Source organism: Triticum aestivum, chromosome 1B (assembly GCF_018294505.1).
Source record: "Triticum aestivum cultivar Chinese Spring chromosome 1B, IWGSC CS RefSeq v2.1, whole genome shotgun sequence".
Taxonomy (NCBI): domain Eukaryota; kingdom Viridiplantae; phylum Streptophyta; class Magnoliopsida; order Poales; family Poaceae; genus Triticum; species Triticum aestivum.
In genome coordinates, this window is record NC_057795.1 from 630,525,464 (window position 1) to 630,546,589 (window position 21,126).

General features: G+C 44.4%; 1 long non-coding RNA gene across 1 annotated transcript; it reads right to left on the bottom strand.

Annotated features, from left to right (window-relative positions):
* Nucleotides 1–16,155: 16,155 nt before the first annotated feature.
* On the bottom strand, nucleotides 16,156–18,788 carry LOC123097509 (uncharacterized). Its single transcript, XR_006447348.1, has 4 exons — nucleotides 18,645–18,788; nucleotides 18,268–18,304; nucleotides 16,739–16,840; nucleotides 16,156–16,620 (listed from the first exon to the last, which is right to left on the bottom strand). It is a non-coding gene; the product is annotated as an uncharacterized lncRNA (long non-coding RNA).
* Nucleotides 18,789–21,126: the final 2,338 nt, after the last annotated feature.

The following is a 21,126-nucleotide window of genomic DNA, read 5'->3' on the forward strand; positions in this document are numbered from 1 at the left end:
CCAAATGATCAATCTTATGGCCACATTCATGGCATAGTTTGTTTAAATGATCTCATATTGTGCAAGAGGGTGCATCTTGGAATTCCAAACAATGTTTCCTAAGGAAGTTTTCATTTTCTTTGCACAGAAAATTCATTTTTCATTTTCCGAGTGCCCAAAAGGAGTTTTTTTGTGAAGGAACTACCAAATAATTGTTGCAAAATTGGACCTAATCAATTTTATAAAATAGTAGGCCATATATAATGCACAATTGACAAAATGGTTGGGTGTCAAAATTTTTGATCCACCACTGGTGAAAAAGACAAATTCCCGTCGATTCAGCTGAAAGCGGGTCAAATTTGAACTGCAGCTGCCTCATAGTTTGCTCTTTATTTTTTTCCAAAAATCATTTCTAGGTAAATAAGTATCTATTTAATCATAAATACTAAAGGAAATATGCCCTAGAGGTAATAATAAAGTTATTATTTATTTTCTTATATCATGATAAATGTTTATTATTCATGCTAGAATTGTATTAACCGGAAACATAATACATGTGTGAATACATAGACCAACATAACGTCACTAATATGCCTCTACTTGACTAGCTCATTAATCAAAGATGGTTATGTTTCCTAACCATAGACATGTGTTGTCATTTGATTAACGGGATCACATCATTAGGAGAATGATGTGATTGACTTGACCCATTCCGTTAGCTTAGCACTTGATCATTTCGTATGGTGCTATTGCTTTCTTCATGACTTATACATGTTCCTGTAACTATGAGATTATGCAACTCCCGTTTACCGGAGGAAGACTTTGGGTGCTACCAAACGTCACAACGTAACTGGGTGATTATAAAGGAGTACTACAGGTGTCTCCAAAGGTACATGTTGGGTTGGCGTATTTCGAGATTAGGTTTTGTCACTCCCATTGTCGGAGAGGTATCTCTGGGCTCTCTCGGTAATGCACATCACTATAAGCCTTGCAAGCATTGCAACTAATGAGTTAGTTGTGAGATGATGTATTACATAACGAGTAAAGAGACTTGCCGGTAACGAGATTGAACTAGGTATTGGATACCGACGATCGAATCTCGGGCAAGTAACATACCGATGACAAAGGGAACAACGTATGTTGTTATGCGGTTTGACCGATAAAGATCTTCATAGAATATGTAGGAGCCAATATGGGCATCCAGGTTCCGCTATTGGTTATTGACTAAGAATAGTTCTAGGTCATGTCTACATAGTTCTCGAACCCGTAGGGTCCGCACGCTTAAGGTTTCGATGATAGTTATATTATGAGTTTATGAGTTTTGATGTACCGAAGGAGTTCGGAGTCCCGGATGAGATCGGGGACATGACGAGGAGTCTCGAAATGGTCGAGACGTAAAGATCAATATATTGGACTACTATATTCGGAGTTCGGAAAGGTTCCGAGTGATTCGGGTATTTTTCGGAGTACCGGAGAGTTATGGGAATTCGCCGGGGAGTATATGGGCCTTATTGGGCCATACGGGAATAGAGGAGAGAGGCCGAAAGGAAGGAGGCGCGCAGCCCCCCTCTAGTCCGAATTGGACAAGGGGTGTGGCCCCCCTTTCCTTCCTCCTCTCCCCCTCTTTCCCCCCTTCTCCTACTCCAACAAGGAAGGAGGGAGTCCTACTCCCGGTGGGAGTAGGACTCCCCTTGGCACGCCCCTACTAGGCCGGCCGCCCCCTCCCCCCTTGCTCCTTTATATACGAGGGCAGGGGGGCACCTCTAGGCACAACAACAATTGATCCCTTGGATCTCTTAGCCGTGTGCGGTGCCCCCCTCCACCATAATTCACCTCGATAATATCGTAGCGGTGCTTAGGCGAAGCCCTGCGTCGGTAGTACATCAAGATCGTCACCACGCCGTCGTGCTGACGGAACTCTCCCTCGACACTCGGCTGGATCGGAGTTCGAGGGACATCATCGAGCTGAACGTGTGCTAGAACTCGGAGGTGTCGTAGTTTCGGTGCTTGATCGGTCGGGCCGTGAAGACGTATGATTACATCAACCGCGTTGTCATAACGCTTCCACTTACGGTCTACGAGGGTACGTGGACTACACTCTCCCCTCTTGTTGCTATGCCATCGCCATGATCTTGCGTGTGCGTATGAAATTTTTGAAATTACTACGTTCCCCAACAGTGGCATCCGAGCCTAGGTTTTATGCGTTGATGTTATATGCACGAGTAGAACACAAGTGAGTTGTGGGCAATACAAGTCATACTGCTTACCAGCATGTCATACTTTGGTTCGGCGGTATTGTGAGATGAAGCGGCCCGGACCGACATTACGCGTACGCTTACGCGAGACTGGTTTCACTGTTGCGAGCACTCATGCTTAAAGGTGGCTGGCGGGTGTCTGTCTCTCTCACTTTAGCTGAATCGAGTGTGGCTACGCCCGGTCCTTGCGAAGGTTAAAACAGCACCAACTTGACGAACTATCGTTGTGGTTTTTATGCGTAGGTAAGAACGGTTCTTGCTAAAGCCCGTAGCAGCCACGTAAAATTTGCAACAACAAAGTAGAGGACGTCTAACTTGTTTTTGCAGGGCATGTTGTGATGTGATATGGTCAAGACGTGATGCTATATTATATTGTATGAGATGATCATGTTTTGTAACCGAAGTTATCGGCAACTGGCAGGAGCCATATGGTTGTCGCTTTATTGTATGAAATGCAAACGCCCTGCAATTGCTTTACTTTATCTCTAAGCGGTAGCGATAGTCGTAGAAGCAATAGATGGCGTAACGACAACGATGCTACGATGGAGATCAAGATGTCGCGCCGGTGACGATGGTGATCACGACGGTGCTTCGAAGATGGAGATCACAAGCACAAGATGATGATGGCCATATCATATCACTTATATTGATTGCATGTGATGTTTATCCTTTATGCATCTTATCTTGCTTTGATTGACGGTAGCATTTTAAGATGATCTCTCAATAATTATCAAGAAGTGTTCTCCCTGAGTATGCACCGTTGCGAAAGTTCTTTGTGCTGAGACACCACGTGATGATCGGGTGTGATAGGCTCTACGTTCAAATACAACGGGTGCAAAACAGTTGCACACGTGGAATACTCGGGTTAAACTTGACGAGCCTAGCATATACAAATATGGCCTCGGAACACGGAGACCGAAAGGTCGAACGTGAATCATATAGTAGATATGATCAACATAGTGATGTTCACCATTGAAACTACTCCATCTCACGTGATGATCGGACATGGTTTAGTTGATTTGGATCACGTGATCACTTAGATGACTAGAGAGATGTCTGTCTAAGTGGGAGTTCTTAAGTAATATGATTAATTGAACTTAAATTTATCATGAACTTAGTCCTAGTAGTATTTTGCAAATTATGATCAATAGCTTGCGTTGTTGCTTTCATATGTTTATTTTGATATGTTCCTAGAGAAAATTGTGTTGAAAGATGTTAGTAGCAATGATGCGGATTGGATCCGTGATCTGAGGTTTATCCTCATTGTTGCACAGAAGAATTATGTCCTTAATGCACCGCTAGGTGACGGACCTATTGCAGGAGCAGGTACAGACGTTATGAACGTTTGGCTAGCTCAATATGATGACTACTTGATAGTTTAGTGCACCATGCTTAACGGCTTAGAATCGGGACTTCAAAGACGTTTTGAATGTCATGGACCATATGAGATGTTCCAAGAGTTGAAGTTAATATTTCAAGCAAATACCCGAGTTGAGAGATATGAAGTCTCCAACAAGTTCTATAGCTAAAAGATGGAGGAGAATCGCTCAACTAGTGAGCATGTGCTCAGATTGTCTGGGTACTTCAATCGCTTGAATCAAGTGGGAGTTAATCTTCCAGATAAGATAGTGATTGACAGAATTCTCTAGTCACCATCACCAAGTTAGTAGAACTTTGTGATGAACTATAATATGCAAGGGATGACGAAAACGATTCCCGAGCTCTTCGTGATGTTGAAATCAACGAAGGTAGAAATTAATAAAGAGCATCAAGTGTTGATGGTTGACAAGATCACTAGTTTCAAGAAAAGGGCAAAGGGAAAGAAAGGGAAACTTCAAGTAGAATGACAAGCAAGTTGTCACTCCTGCGAAGAAGCCCAAAGCTGGACCAAAGCCTGAAACTGAATGATTATACTGCAAAGGAAATGATCACTGGAAGTGGAAATGCCCTGAATATTTGGTGGATAAGAAGGATGGCAAAGTAAACAAGGGTATATTTGATATACATGTTATTGATGTGTACCTGACTAGTGTTTATAGTAACCCCTGAGTATTTGATACTTGTTCAGTTGCTAAGATTAGTAACACGAAACAGGAGTTACAGAATAAACAGAAACTAGTTGAGGGTGAAGTGACGATGTGTGTTGGAAGTGTTTCCAAGATTGATATGATCATCATCGCACACTCCCTATACTTTCGGGATTAGTGTTGAACCTAAATAAATGTTATTTGGTGTTTGCGTTGAGCATGAATATGATTTGTTCATGTTTATTGCAATACGGTTATTCATTTAAAATCAGAGAATAATTGTTGTTCTATTTAAATGAATAAAACCTTTGATGGTCATACACCCAATGAAAATAGTTTGTTGGATCTCGCTCGTAGTGATACACATATTCATAATATTGATGCCAAAAGATGAAAGTTGATAATGATAGTGCAACTTATTTGTGGCACTGCCGTTTGGGTCATATCGGTGTAAAGCGCATGAAGAAACTCCATAAAGATGGATTTTCGGAATCACTTGGTTATGAATCATTTGATGCTTGCGAACCGTGCCTTTTTGGGCAAGATGACTAAAACTCCGTTCTCCGGAACAATGGAACAAGCTACTGACTTATTGGAAATAATACATACCAATGTATGCGATACAATGAGTGTTTATGCTCGTGGCAAGTATCGTTATTTTCTGACCTTCACAAAATCATTTGAGCAAGATATGGGTATATCTACTTGATGAAACATAAGTCTGAAATAATTAAAAAGTTCAAAGAATTTCAGAGTGAAGTGGAAAAATCATCGTAACAAGAAAATAAAGTTTCTACGATCTGATCGCGGAGACGAATATTTGAGTTACGAGTTTGGTCTTCAATTAAAACAATGTGGAATAGTTTCATAGCTCACGCCACCTGGAACACCACAATGTTATGGTGTGTCCGAACGTCGTAACCGTACTTTACTAGATATGGTGCGATCTATGATGTCTCTTATCGGTTTACCACTATCGTTTTGGGGTTATGCATTAGAGACAGCTGCATTCACGTTTAATAGGGCAACATCTAAATCCGTTGAGACGACACCGTATGAACTATGGTTTAGCAGTAAACCTAAGTTGTCGTTTCTTAAAGCTTGGAGTTGCGATGCTTATATGAAAAAAAGGTTTTCAACCTGATAAGCTCGAACCCAAATAGGAGAAGTGCGTCTTCATAGAATACCCAAATGTAACTATTGGGTACACCTTCTATCATAGATCCGAAGGCAAGTTATTCGTTGCTAAGATGGATCCTTTCTAGAGAAGAAGTTTCTCTCGAAAGAAGTGACTGGGAGGAAAGTAGAACTTGATGAGGTAATTGTACCTTCTCCCTTATTGGAAAGTAGTTCATCACAGAAATCAGTTCCAGTGATTACTACACCAATTAGTGAGGAAGTTAATGATGATGATCATGAAACTTCAGATCAAGTTGCTGCCAAACCTCGTAGGTCTTCTAGAGTAAGATCCGCACCAGAATGGTACGGTAATCATGTTCTGGAAGTCATGTCACTAGACCATGATGAAACCTACGAACTATGAGGAAGTGATGATGAGCCCAGATTCCGCAAAATGGCTAGAGGCCATGAAATCTGAGGTGGGATCCATGTATGAAAACAAAGTATGGACTTTGGTTGACTTGCCCGATGATCGGCAAGCCATTGAGAATAAATGGATCTTTAAGAAGAAGACTGACGCTGATGGTAATATAACTGTCTATAAAGCTCGACTTGTTGCGAAAGGTTTTCGACAAGTTCAAGGGGTTGACTACGATGAGACTTTCTCACCCGTAGCGATGCTTAAGTCTGTCCGAATCATGTTAGCTATTGCTGCATTTCATAATTATGAAATTTGGCAAATGGATGTCAAAACTGCATTCTTTAATGATTTTCTTAAAGAAGAGTTGTATATGATGCAACTAGAAGGTTTTGTCAATCCTAAAGGTGCTAACAAAATGTGCAAGCTCCAGCGATCCATCTATGGACTGGTGCAAGCATCTCAGAGTTGGAATATATGCTTTGATAAGTTGATCAAAGCATATAGTTTTATACCGACTTGCGGTGAAGCCTGTATTTACAATAAAGTGAGTGGGAGCACTACCGCCTTTCTGATAAATATATGTGAGTAACATATTGTTGATTAAAAATGATGTAGAATTTTTCTAAAAAGCATAAAGGAGTATTTGAAAGGAGTTCTTTTAAAAGAAAGACCTCAGTAAAGCTACTTACATATTGAGCATCAAGATCTATTGAGATAGATCAAGACACTTGATAAGTTTTTTCAATAAGTACATACCTTGTCAAGATTTTGAAGTAGTTCAAAATGGAACAGTCAAAGAAAAAGTTCTTGCCTGTGTTGCAAAGGTGTGAAATTGAGTAAAGACTCAAATCCCGACCACGGCAGAAAATAGAAAAGAGAATGAAAGTCATTCCCTATGCCTCAGTCATAGGTTCTATAAAGTATGCTATGCTATGTACCAGACCTATTGTATACCTTGTTCTGGTTTGGCAAGGGAGTACAATAGTGATCTAATAGTAGATCACTGGACAGCGGTTAAGAATATCCTTAGTGAGGACTAAGGAGATGTTTCTCGATTATGGAGGTGATAAAAGAGCCCGTCGTAAAAAGTTACAATGGTGCAAACTTTTACACCGATCCAGATGACTCTAAGTCTCAATCTGGATACATATTGAAAGTGGGAGCAATTAGCTAGAGTAGCTCCGTGCAAAGCATTGTAGACATAGAATATTTGCAAAATACATACGACTCTGTAATATGACAGACCCGTTGACTAAACTTCTCTCACGAGTAAAACATGATCATACCTTAGTACTCTTTGGGTCTTAATCACATAGCGATGTGAACTAGATTACTGACTCTAGTAAACCCTATGGGTGTTGATCACATGACGATTTGAACTATGGGTATTAATCACATACAGATGTGAATATTGATGTTTAATCACATAGCGATGTGAACTAAATTATTGACTCTAGTGCAAGTGGGAGACTGAAGGAAATATGCCCTAGAGGCAATAATAAAGTTATTATTTATTTCCTTATATCATGATAAATGTTTATTATTCATGCTAGAATTGTATTAACCGGAAACATAATACATGTGTGAATACATAGACCAACATAACGTCACTAGTATGCCTCTACTTGACTAGCTCATTAATCAAAGATGGTTATGTTTCCTAACCATAGACATGTGTTGTCATTTGATTAACGGGATCACATCATTAGGAGAATGATGTGATTGACTTGACCCATTCCGTTAGCTTAGCACTTGATCGTTTAGTATGTTGCTATTGCTTTCTTCATGACTTATACATGTTCCTGTAACTATGAGATTATGCAACTCCCGTTTACCGGAGGAACACTTTGGGTGCTACCAAAGGTCATAACGTAACTGGGTGATTATAAAGGAGTACTGTAGGTGTCTCCAAAGGTACATGTTGGGTTGGCGTATTTCGAGATTAGGTTTTGTCACTCCGATTGTCGGAGAGGTATCTCTGGGCCCTCTCGGTAATGCACATCACTATAAGCCTTGCAAGCATTGCAACTAATGAGTTAGTTGTGAGATGATGTATTACGTAACGAGTAAAGAGACTTGCCGGTAACGAGATTGAACTAGGTATTGGATACCGACGATCGAATCTCGGGCAAGTAACATACCGATGACAAAGGGAACAATGTATGTTGTTATGCGGTTTGACCGACAAAGATCTTCGTAGAATATGTTGGAGCCAATATGGGCATCCAGGTTCCTCTATTGGTTACTGACCGAGAATAGTTCTAGGTCATGTCTACATAGTTCTCGAACCCGTAGGGTCCGCACGCTTAAGGTTTCGATGACAGTTATATTATGAGTTTATGAGTTTTGATGTACTGAAGGAGTTCGGAGTCCCGGATGAGACCGGGGACATGACGAGGAGTCTCGAAATGGTCGAGACGTAAAGATCGATATATTGGACGACTATATTCGGAGTTCGGAAAGGTTCCGAGTGATTCGGGTATTTTTCGGAGTACCGGAGAGTTACGGGAATTCGCCGGGGAGTATATGGGCCTTATTGGGCCATACGGGAATAGAGGAGAGAGGCCGAAAGGAAGGAGGCGCGCAGCCCCCCTCTAGTCCGAATTGGACAAGGGGTGCGGCCCCCCTTTCCTTCCTCCTCTCCCCCTCTTTCCCCCCTTCTCCTACTCCAACAAGGAAGGAGGGAGTCCTACTCCCGGTGGGCACCTCCCCCCTTGCTCCTTTATATACGGGGGCAGGGGGCACCTCTAGGCACAACAACAATTGATCCCTTGGATCTCTTAGCCGTGTGCGGTGCCCCCTCCACCATAATCCACCTTGATAATATCGTAGCGGTGCTTAGGCGAAGCCCTGCGTCGGTAGTACATCAAGATCGTCACCACGCTGTCGTGCTGACGGAACTCTCCCTCGACACTCGGCTGGATCGGAGTTCGAGGGACGTCATCGAGTTGAACGTGTGCTAGAACTCGGAGGTGCCGTAGTTTCGGTGCTTGATCGGTCGGGCCGTGAAGACGTACGACTACATCAACCGCGTTGTCATAACGCTTCCGCTTACGGTCTACGAGGGTACGTGGACTACACTCTCCCCTCTCGTTGCTATGCCATCACCATGATCTTGCGTGTGCGTAGGAAATTTTTGAAATTACTATGTTCCCCAACAAATGCATGGTTTAATGGCGAGACATCGAGGTTTGGACGGTGGCTGAGGGCCCCAACTCTAGAGCGCGTAAGCTCGCATGCCCGCCACGTGGTCACCGCGTGACCGTGGCGTTGCCATGTGTTCTGGGCGGCCTAGGCATGTTTAGTGGGTTGGGCACTCCCCAGGTAGGTGCTAGGAAGAAAATCACAACATAAGATTCTCACGAGGAGACCGATCGATGCTCAAATATGAATAAGCAGCCAAGTGTTTGATTTGCGGTACGGGAAATGCACATGGCTAATGGGTGTGAGTTTTGGCTGAGGGTGATCAGTTACTAAGAAGACCGTCTTCACAAATTTTCACCTCAAAAGGAGGAGCCTAGGTGGTACTTGCTTTACAAACTACCACACTGGACATAAATACGAATGTTGAAGCTGGGCTCAAAATAATGAATGGATTGAGCTGGCATTTGGTGGAGGATGGTTATTTGGGCATTGGAAAGCACTGTAGAAAATGGATACCATTTGGACATGCCAAAGTGGTACTTCCTTCACAAAGTGCTGCTCTGAAAAAATAGGAAAATGAATATTTTCTAATTATTTTTAAACTAGGCAAGGAATGTTTTTACATATTTGACGAAGATATGACCCAAAGAATTTATGAGATTTTTTTGGGAATTTTGGGAATGACAGAAATATAGGTTGCTTCACAACCTAGGGCAAAAACTGCCACATGGACATGACACATAGGCAAAACTGATGAGGTGGCGCCTAGTCATAGCAACCCGCCATAATTTACAAGGCTATGACCATCTATATTGGTCGTTAACAACTAGAAATAAGGCAGCGGACTAGCGTTGTTTGCTTTATGACCTTTTCGTGTAAGGAAATTACGACCTTTCTAACCAAAATGGTTTAGGGTTTGGAGCCCCTCGAACAGCTTTTGACCAATTGGTCTGAAATGGTCATAGATCTATGACCAATTCTTCCAGGGTCACTGACAGAAGGTCACTAGTTGACATATTTCTTGTAGTGGGCGGCGGCCAAGGGGGAGACTTGCCCACCAAGGCAAGTGGAGGCGCCCCCTCCCCTAGGGTTCCCAACCCTAGGCGCAGAGGGGGGGCAGGGGGGCGCACCAGCCCACCAGGGGCTGGTTACCCTCCCACTTCAGCCCATGGGGCCCTCCGGGATAGGTGGCCCCACCCGGTGGACCCCCGGGACCCTTCCGGTGGTCCCAGTACAATACCGGTAACCTCCGAAACTTTCCCGATGGCCGAAACTCGACTTCCATATATAATTTTTTACCTCCGGACCATTCCAGAACTCCTCGTGACGTCCGGGATCTCATCTGGGACACCGAACAACTTTCGGTTTGCTGCATACTCATATCTCTACAACCCTAGCGTCACCGAACCTTAAGTGTGTAGACCCTACGGGTTCGGGAGACACGTAGACATGACCGAGACGGCTCTCCGGTCAATAACCAACAGCGAGATCTGGATACCCATGTTGGCTCCCACATGCTCCTCGATGATCTCATCGGATGAACCACGATGTCGAGGATTCAAGCAACCCCGTATACAATTCCCTTTGTCAATCGGTAAGTTACTTGCCTGAGATTCGATCGTCGGTATCCCAATACCTCGTTCAATCTCGTTACCGGCAAGTCACTTTACTCGTATCGTAATGCATGATCCCGTGACCAGACACTTGGTCACTTTGAGCTCATTATGATGATGCATTACCGAGTGGGCCCAGAGATACCTCTTTGTCATACGGAGTGACAAATTCCAGTCTCAATCCGTGTCAACCCAACAGACACTTTTGGAGATACCTGTAGTGCACCTTTACAGTCACCCAGTTACGTTGCGACGTTTGGTACACCCAAAGCACTCCTACGGTATCCGGGAGTTACACGATCTCATGGTCTAAGGAAAAGATACTTGACATTGGAAAAGCTCTAGCAAACGAACTACACGATCTTTGTGCTATGCTTAGGATTGGGTCTTGTCCATCACATCATTCTCCTAATGATGTGATCCCGTTATCAATGACATCCAATGTCCATAGTCAGGAAACCATGACTATCTGTTGATCAACGAGCTAGTCAACTAGAGGCTCACTAGGGACATATTGTGGTCTATGTATTCACACGTGTATTACGATTTCCGGATAATACAATTATAGCATGAATAAAAGAAAATTATCATGAACAAGGAAATATAATAATAATCCTTTTATTATTGCCTCTGGGGCATATTTCTAACAACGGACACCGACACATAGTCATACGATGGTTCATCTTGTTACAAATAAAGCAATACTGTTTTGTGTCGCACTCATCAGATTAGTGTCCTGCCGACTGACATTTAGAACACCATAGTTTTTTGGGTGCCACTGCAACCTCGGATATACTAGAAGATGGAGCCGGTGGTTGATGAAACGGGGCAGCCAAGTGCACAGGCGCACCCTGTCCATGACCCGCAACCACTGTTGATGAAGCGGCCTGGACGTATACAGTAGCCGGAGTTGGCAGGTTAGTGAACTGGCCCCTGACGAATCTTTTGGCGGCCACCCTTGCCTCCCTTTGGCTTGCGAGAGCACGCCACGACAGGTCCGGCTGCCGAGGTGATAGACAGACCGGCGTTGAAGCTGGTGGTCGGCTGATGGAGGTGTTGCTGACTAGCGCCGGTGAGAGGCCCTTGCTGCTGCCCATAAGCGCTGGCAATCAGTTGATATGGAGCCATAGGCTGATGTTGCTGATGTATATAGCCCCCCAAGGGTTGGTGATGAACTGGCTGTTGCTGCATGTATGGCGCCGAGATTCCGACGAACTGGTGTGGGAACTGCCCCTGGTATACATGCATCTGCGGCTGCTGTACCGATGGTTGATGCACCGGCGTGTACGAGGCTGACGACGCGTAGGATGGCGGTGCTTGAATCGGCTAGTAGACCCCCGGAGCAAAGCCAGGTGCACCTCCCACCGGAGAAGCCATGCGAGCAGCCGGCGGCTGGGCAGCGCGCGGAGAAGGCTGAGCCTAATTGCCGGTAGTACCCCCAGGCGGAGCGGAGGGATCACGTCGTGACATCTCTGGAGACCAGACGCGGCCGCGTACGATCGAGTGAGATTAGGGTTTCCTGCTGGCTGCACCCGTTTCCACAGGTGGCCTAGCCTTTAATCGACACCCTTGATAAAATTGTGGGGGTGAGGCCTCTTTCTGCTACTGAGATTGAGCAAAAGAGCTACCTAAATGAGCAAATTGCCCGCCTTTTACGCGAGGAGGAGATTAAATGGTACCAACATTGCAAGGCCAAGTCGCTTGTTCAAGGTGATGATAATACGAAGTACTTTCAAATGATGGCCAATGACAAACATAGAAAGAAACATATTTTTGCTCTTGACCAAGACGAAGGCCGTATTGAGGGGGATGCACCGCTAAAAAGTTTCATTACTAAGTACTACAAAGAGCTTTTTGGACCTTCACCTCAAAGCCCTTTTGCGCTCGACGAGTCTATTACTCATGATATACCTCAAGTTTTAGAGGCAGAAAATGAGTTTTGAACCTCTCCATCCTCTGAAGAGGAAGTTCGAGCCGCGGTGTTTCAAACGAACACAACAAGGCTCCGGGACCAGATGGTTTTCCGGCAGAGTTTTATCAATGTTTTTGGGATATGATTAAGACAGATTTGGTTTAGTGTTTAACCAACTGCATGCTGAAAACCTTGATATTGCCCATTTAAACTTTGGGGAAATTATTCTTCTGCCCAAGACTAAGAAAGCTAGTCGTATTCAACAATATAGACCGATTTGCCTTCTAAATGTCAGCTTTAATATATTCACAAAGGTGGCAACTAATAGGTTGAACGGGGTGGCTGACCACGTGGTCAAACCCACTCAAACAGCGTTTATGCAAGGAAGCAACATACTAGATGGAGTTGTTGTGCTGCATGAAACTGTGCATGAGCTCCACCGTAAAAAGTTGAATGGAGTCATCTTCAAAATAGACTTCGAAAAAGCATATGACAAAGTCAAATGGCCCTTTCTTTTGCAAACTTTGCGCATGAAGGGGTTTTCACCAAAATGGTGTCGATGGGTAGAGAGTTTTGTTTCTGGAGGTAGTGTGGCTATCAAAGTCAACGATGATGTTGGCAACTACTTTCAGACTAGGAAGGGGCTTCGCCAAGGGGACCCTGCTTCCCCTATTTTGTTCAACATTGTAGCTGATATGTTAGTTACCCTTGTTGAGCGGGCTAAGGTGGCCGGTCAATTTAGCGGCGTGATTCCTCATCTGGTAGAAGAAGAACTGTATATTCTACAATAGCAGATGACACTATACTTTTTCTAGATCATGACCTAGATAAAGCTAGAAATCTCAAATTACTTTTATGTGCATTTGAGGAGCTCTCTGGTCTCAAAATTAACTTCCATAAGAGTGAGCTTTTCTGCTTTGGCGATGCTGCAGAGTCCGCATCTGAGTATGCTGAGATTTCCAGCTGTCAGCTCGGCCAGTTCCCGATTAGGTATCTAGGTATTTCTATTCACTATCAGCGTTTTACTATCGCCGAGTGGAAGCACGTGGAAGAAAAACTTGAGAAACGCCTAGCCAGCTGGAAGGCCAAACTCTTGTCGTATGGGGGGTGGTTGATTCTGATTAATTCCGTCCTCAACAACATGGTTCTATACATGTTGTCATTTTTTCACTTACCTAAAGGGGTTCTACAGCGTCTCGATTATTTTAAATCCAGATTTTTTTGGCAGTGTGATAATGAATCCAAGAAATATCGGCTGGCTAGGTGGAGTATATTATGCCGACCTAAAAGTCAAGGGGGCCTTGGAATTCAGGATCTTGAGATTAAAAACATCGCTCTCTTGAGTAAATGGGTATACAAACTACTCACTGAGAATGGAGTATGGCAGGAAATTATTTGTAACAAGTATGTGGGGTCTAAAGCCATTTCTCAAGTTCATTGGGAACATGGTAATTCACATTTTTGGAGTGGCGTGATGAAGGCCAAGGAATTCTTTTTTCAATTTGGTACTTTCTCTGTTAGAGATGGTTCTCAGGTTCGATTCTGGGAAGACACCTGGCTGGGGGCCACTCCACTTATGGTGCAATACCCTAGCTTGTATAGGATCATCAGACATAAATTAGTCATGATCAAGCAAGTATTGGGACAAGAAAACCCTGATATTTCTTACCGTAGGGACCTTATTGGGCCTCGTCTGGTAGCATGGAATGAATTACTCAATCGTCTGGAGGCCATTTAGCTGTCGGGCGAACCAGACAAGTTCCGATGGAATTTGCATCAGAATGGTACCTTTTCGATCAAATCCTTGTATGATGCAATGACCCACACTGATGTACCGGTTGATAACAAGAAATTGTGGAAGCTCAAAATTCCCCTAAGAGTGAAGATATTCCTCTGGTTTCTAAACAGAGGGGTCATCTTAACTAGAGATAACTTGGCACGACGCAACTGGCAAGGTAGCAAGACATGTGTCTTTTGCCAACATGACAAATCCAGCAAACACTTATTTTTTGAGTCTAAGTTTACTCGTGTAGTGTGGGCCATAGTTCAAGTAGCTTCAAATCTATATCCATCCCCCATGTAGTGCGCGTAACATGTTCGGCAATTGGTTGCGGGGTATCGATAAACAATTTTCTGCACATCTACTCGTGGGAGCGGCTGCCTTATGTTGGGCACTGTGGCTTAACAGAAATGATGTGATTTTTAATAATAAATGTATTTCATCTCCTGTGCGGGTTATCCATGCGTGTACGCGATGACTCCGTACGTGCAGCCGGGGAGGTTTTCTCCCAACATGGATGGCGGTGTAATCTCCGGATAGGAGTTGCTCCACACTAGGCTGGACTGATTTACTTTTGCTGCAAAACGATATTTATTTTTAGCCTTGTTGGACATGTTGGCTGTATGCATCGCGCTATGCAGAGGCCGGGCATTCTTCAATGCTGTTGTATCATCTTGATATATCAATTGAATGAAATGTTTTTTATCAAAAAAAGGATATCCGAGAGTGGGGCTGAGCTGACCACAGTGTTTTGATGGTCCTGAAAGTAATGCACTAATTTCCGTACAGCCAGAAAGATGTCGTAGACAAGCTTCTGGTAGTTCGGGTACCTCTACTTTGAATCGGTGAGTACCTCACTGAGATAGTATACAGGTCGAAGAAACTGTACTTTGCCTTCTTCTCTTTCTATACTGTGAGGACCACGCTAACCACTCGATTTGTCACATCGAGGAAGAGGAGCATAAGCTCCGACTCCATCGGAGAAGCAAGTACTAGTCGCGTTGATAGCAACCGCTTCAAATCGTGAAGTCTTAATGAGCTTCGGGTGTCCAGTCAAAAGAATTTGACTTTTTCGTCAGTCGGTGGAGATGAATAGCTTTCTGCCGGAGTCTGCAAATAAACAGACTGAGTGCTGCCATTCGGTTCCTTTGCCTTCTTCATATTGAGAATCGTGTCAATCTTCCTTGGGTTTGCCTCGATCCCTTGTGCGGACACGAGGAGTCCAAGAAGCATTCCGGCAGGAACTCCGAAGACGCACTTGTTCGGGTTCAGTCGGATGTTGTACTTTCTGAGGTCAGCAAACGTCTCATCAAGGCCAGTTAAGAGATCGAATCCCTTAGTCGATTTCACAACGACGTCATCGATGTAAGCCTGAACGTTGCGAGGAATCTGTGTGTGCAAGCAGATCTGTATATCCGCCGGTTAATTCACAATTAAAAATGCTTATAAGCTAGTCGATATGATCAAGAGGAGGACTGCCGCTGCTGCTGCATCCTCAACGGGGAATGACGCGGCCGGGCAATAGACCTATTTGGGACATCATTTTTGGATGGCGTGTAGCTACTCAGGCCCTTGTGCTTCTAAACAGAATGCATTAAGAAGCAGAAGAACAATTGCCAGTGCCACTGATGGAGTTTTTGAGTTATATATGTGGAAACACATCCCTGAACCGAGCGAGCAAAATGGCTGGAAGAGTTGGGCAGTGGGCTGCTCCGGCGCAGGGCTGGCTGAAAATCAACTCTGACGCCTCCTACATCCAAGCAACAGGGGATAGCTAGGGATGCTCAAGGGCTTGTCTTCCAATCAGTTTGCCGAGACACTGGTAGACGAAGCTGAAACGGCGGCTGCTCTGAAGAACATACATAACATAGAAAAACATATATGCATCATACAACTATTTCCGCCTGAAAATGAGAATATTTCACTTTTAATAAGCCACAGACAAAGCGGTCCTGAGGTAAAACAACACCCGTAATCATCAGACAAAAGGTTTAATTCTCAAGGTAACTTAATATTCAAATACTGGCCCGTGACTTAGTTTGCATCGACAGAGACTAGTGAAAACATGCAGTGTGCAAGTATCATCACATTCTCTCATTCAAATGTGAAAAATCACATTGTAATCTAGTAAAGCACACCCTTATTTTCCGGGTGGAAGAGTTGGGCAGTGATTCTGGCAATCCCCTATGGATTTAAAGCAAGGTGTTCCCTGCGCATTGAAACAGCAAAAGCATCGAGGGGCGAATAGCGACGGTTCATGCTTGGTCTTACAATCCCTTGCGACACACCATTTCAAGGCAAGTTTGCTCTGGAACACCATAGTCGTGTTGCTATGGCCATCTTCATAGGTGCTCTTGGGCTCAGGACGACCTGTTACATACAAGATATTATATGGCAAGTGCCTTATGTGCACGGAGGAACTATACTTTTGAAAGATAGTGGATTGGCTGCAAGGATATAAACAATATGATTGTGAAGATGCGCTTACATTGTCCAACCATGAGTAGGCACCCGATGAACACAAGAGCAACTGTGAACACCATGCTGCCCACCTTCATTGTTTCAACGAGACGGCGAGACAATTAGAAACCTGAGGCAATGGCCACAACACCCTCTTGTCTCAGTATATATAGAGGTTACAGTCCAAAATAACTACGAGTGCACGCTAATTGATTGATGAAAGGATGCATCAAAGTTATGGTACGTTCTACATAGTGAGTTACTCCTGGTTAGGAATGATATGCCATTGAGAATATTAGTTACCATATAGACACATCAAGGTTGAGTTATTCGTGTGCGCATATGCATTATGGGAGATAGCGCTCCTGGTTTAATCAGCAGGTTTTACATATTTGGTGATCAACTAGTCTAGCGGATTTGATACCACGTGGTATATGTGTAGTAAGCAACCTGAAAATAAGGGTAATGAAAGGAAGGTGAAATAAGATGCGGATGCTAACGCAACTTGAGCGTGTCCTGGAGTAGCTGTTAGCCTGCCAGACACCTATGGAGATCCTTGAACACGTGCTCAAACTGCCCGAAAAACTGAAAACTATGGTACAAAATGTCAATATGTGTGCTCTGGAAATGGTGGGAAGAGAGGAACCGAGCAAACCACGGATACAGGCGCTTACTGTCAGACGAGTTTATAACTATATCAGGTTGTCCAAAATATTCAGGAGCAGGGGCAATTCTGCACCACAACCAAAGCAGCCGAAGGAGCAAGTAAACGAATGAAAGCGCCACATGAAGATTTTGAAATGATCAGTTTTGACGGGGCATACTCGGCACAGAACGGTACCGGAGACTGGGGCTGTATTGCACGCGCTTCGCTGCTGCGGGAAGAAAAGACAATCTCACTAACGCTTTGTTTAGAACTTTGGATGTCCATATTGGAGAGCTCCGTATTTGAATTGGACTGGAATTCCAGTTCAGTGAAGAAAGTGAAATGGCACAAAAACGAATTCGCCTGTTTGGTTGTTTATTGGCTCCATATATGTCGTCATTAATCAGCTATACAAAAGAAGACCACCACAGCCACCTACACAAAAGAAGACCACCGCAGCTACCCAGCAAACATATCATCAGCTAGTCTTTGCCTAAAGTTGGACCATTCAGTAGTGACTTGGACACTTCTGATGATGTTGTCACCATTTGGATCATTATTTAGCGCAGCTACTAATTCACTATCCACTTCAGGCAATAACAAATCATCGATGACATGCTGCCTATCCCTTGCAAAGTTGTGCAACACACAACAAGCTTTAATAATACAGATCTGCCTAGGCCCCCTATCCCTCTGTGTAACAACATATGCTAATTGATGCAAGATCACATGTTTCAACAAACAATTTTGTCAACACAAATCCTTTTCCTCTTCCTTCTTTTATTTTCCTCATTTATCCACTCAACCAAATGAAATTGACCAGACATAGGCTATACATTGCAGTTATCTAGATAGTTGTAAGGCGTCACATACAAATGCATAGCAAAACCAAGGGGATTTCGGCCATATACCTTCAATCAGCCCGCAGATCGATGAAACCTCGCTAATCTGCACAATACACAGAGAGAGAAAATTAGCATTCGTTGGAAAAAATATAAGAATTAGGGTTAAGAGGGGATGATGCAGCTAAGCTACTAAGTATGGGATGACGTGGCTTCTAACAGAGAACGTCAGGCATGGGGCGGAGGTGGCACGCGCACTAAACAGATGGGGAGGGTGAGCGGCGGAGGTGGGTGGGGACGTTGCCGTGACGGAGCTTTCGCGGGCGGGAGGAGGACGAAGCTTTGCCGGGCGGGTTCGTCGGTGGTCGGATGTGAGGACAAAGATGGGGGGTGGGGCACGGCGGAGGTGAATGGGGACGGGAGGGAGAGCGCGAGATGGATCTGACCTGCGCCGTCGGGAGAGGGAGGAGCTCAGCCGCGCCGCCGCCGCCGCCGACGACGATGGCCTGGGACGGTGCTCTGTCCTCTCGTGAGTTCCGGCTGGTGGAGTGGGGAAAGTGAGGAGCAGAAGAGGAAAGTTTTGCGGGAGGGCGCCAATTAATTTAATCATCTGTTGAGTTGCCCGATTTGAAATCGGCTTTGACCAGGTCACGCGGTGCGCTGGGGCCAACTGATTTCGTGGTGAGGCCCATCGGTCAGATCTCAGATGAACAGGAGCCTACGGTTCCTCTCACTTCCCTCCTCGAGCTGCTGATTTGCATCAACCACTAGATCCTCGAGCCTAGCTTCGTCGTCCATCTCCATCTCTAGACGATGTGCTCCATCTCAGGTGTACTCTCCCTGCTGCTGAAGCTAATTTCACTTCCACCTGATGGTGTTGTTGCTGTGAACATCGCGCCGGTACTCGTCTTCACGGCATATAGATGAATTGTTCCCCTACTCAACTTTTAGGCTAGCATCAGCTCCCTTGAATGCCGTGTAAACTTGTCAAGATCCAATAGCTCATTGTTACCACGCATAGATGATGTTTCCTCTTTTTTTTTTCGAACAGATAGATAATGCTTCTTAACAGCAATGAAAAAAGGGTAACAATTATTCACATAAATCTAATGAACAATGAAAAAAGGGTTAACATGATCTTCGCAAAAGTCAGCCTGCGAATGAGCAGCACCATGCCTGGAGGTGGACTCCAGCAATGTCTATTGAAACATTGATGCCCCGCTTCTTCTTTGCACACGTCGGGCCAAATTTGCATCCAGGGAGTGAAAAGCCATATCAGAAACCTCGTGACGTATAGTCAAGGAAAGAGGCGATGGGCGTGATTAGCGGACGACCTAGTGGGGCGACAGAGAGGCGATGGGCGACGGTGGGATCGGTTGAGGCCGTAGTCTGTGATCGTGATACTGACAGCGAGGGAAAGATCATCCGCCGCGGTTGGAGCCAGGGTGGAAGAGAAGATCTGTTGGGGGCAAGCGTTGCATGGACCAGAATCCGGGGGTTGATACGGGTTTGGGCGATGTAAGTGCATCTAGTGCCCCTTAGTGATTTTGGTGTATTGAAGACTTATAGGTTAAGAGACTGAAGCGTTTGTGAATGTACACAGGTCTATAAGTCTATAAGGAGTTTGATATTTACAGAGAAAGTCGACCCCTAAAAATGAAGTTCTTCGACTGAAGACTTTGGATTTTTGAAGACTTTCTGAAGACTTTGAAAGTGAAGAAATTGGTGTGACCTTGAAGACTTGGTATTCATTCGAGGAACATGAAGCGCGAAGACTTTTGTTTTCATAGTTTCATTTTCTCCTTCTTGAGTCATAGGAAACATCGTAATGTTAAAGGGGTCGAGGAAATACTAAAGAAAAATTTCCATGTGATGCTCAACTCAAATCCTACACCTACCAATCCCTTCGAGTGAAGCCATTGGAAATCTCATACTGTTCAGCCATATTCTTCAGTGACAGAGACGAAATTCTTCTGGTCTCTGAGGAATTTGTTCTGACTGAAGAGTTAGGAATTCGCCAGTGCAGATTGCCTACCAAGTGAGGAACATGATAGCCCTGAGGAATTCGAATCTCAAATATTCCAACCGTTGCTGTGCTACGTGCCAGCAGTCCCTAAATATCTATCCACCTAACGGTCATATCAGACAAGGGCATTTATGTCTTATCATGTCGGGCTGCTCCCTAGGCTATAAATAGCCGTCCCCTTCAACCACTAGCTGGTTGGCTGCTCCGAGAGAAACTGACACTTGTCAGTTGAGAGCAACTCATCCTCCAAGGACTTTGAGTGAAAATCATCAAGTGAGGAAATCCCAAACCCGAACCTACAAAACCCCAAGTGATTGAGCATCACTGAAGAGATTGATCCTGCGTGGATCCGACGCTTGTTTCCTTTGAAGACTGTGCTTCTTCCAGACAGTTAGGCGTCAAGGTCTAAAGCATCCAAGAGGAATTGTGGATCGCCGAGTGACCGAGTTTGTGAAGGTTCGGAAGTCACCTGAAGACTTACCATGAGTGATTGGGCAAAGTCTGTGTGACTTTAGCTTAAGGAGAATACGGTGAGGACTGTGTGTCCGGGACTAGGTGTCCTCGAGTTTAAATACTCAGCCGCTCCAACCAGATGTACAACTGAGACAGCAGTTGGAACTGGTCTACCAAATCATTGTCTTCACCGAGCTTACTGGTTCTATTTCCTCAACTCTTTAAATTCCTCATGTATGTTGTTGTGTGCCTGTTCATATCTGTTTGAAGACTTAGACTGAAGACTTTCTCAATTTCCTCAGTTCTATTTCTTCAGTTTGATCGTCTTCTTCCTTGTGTTATCCTGTGTTTACGCTTTCTGTACTCTGTGCTTGTCTTCATTTCATCATGATGACTATGTGTGTGTTCTGTTATGTTCCCTTCTGAGTACTTATTCTGCTGCAAGTAGT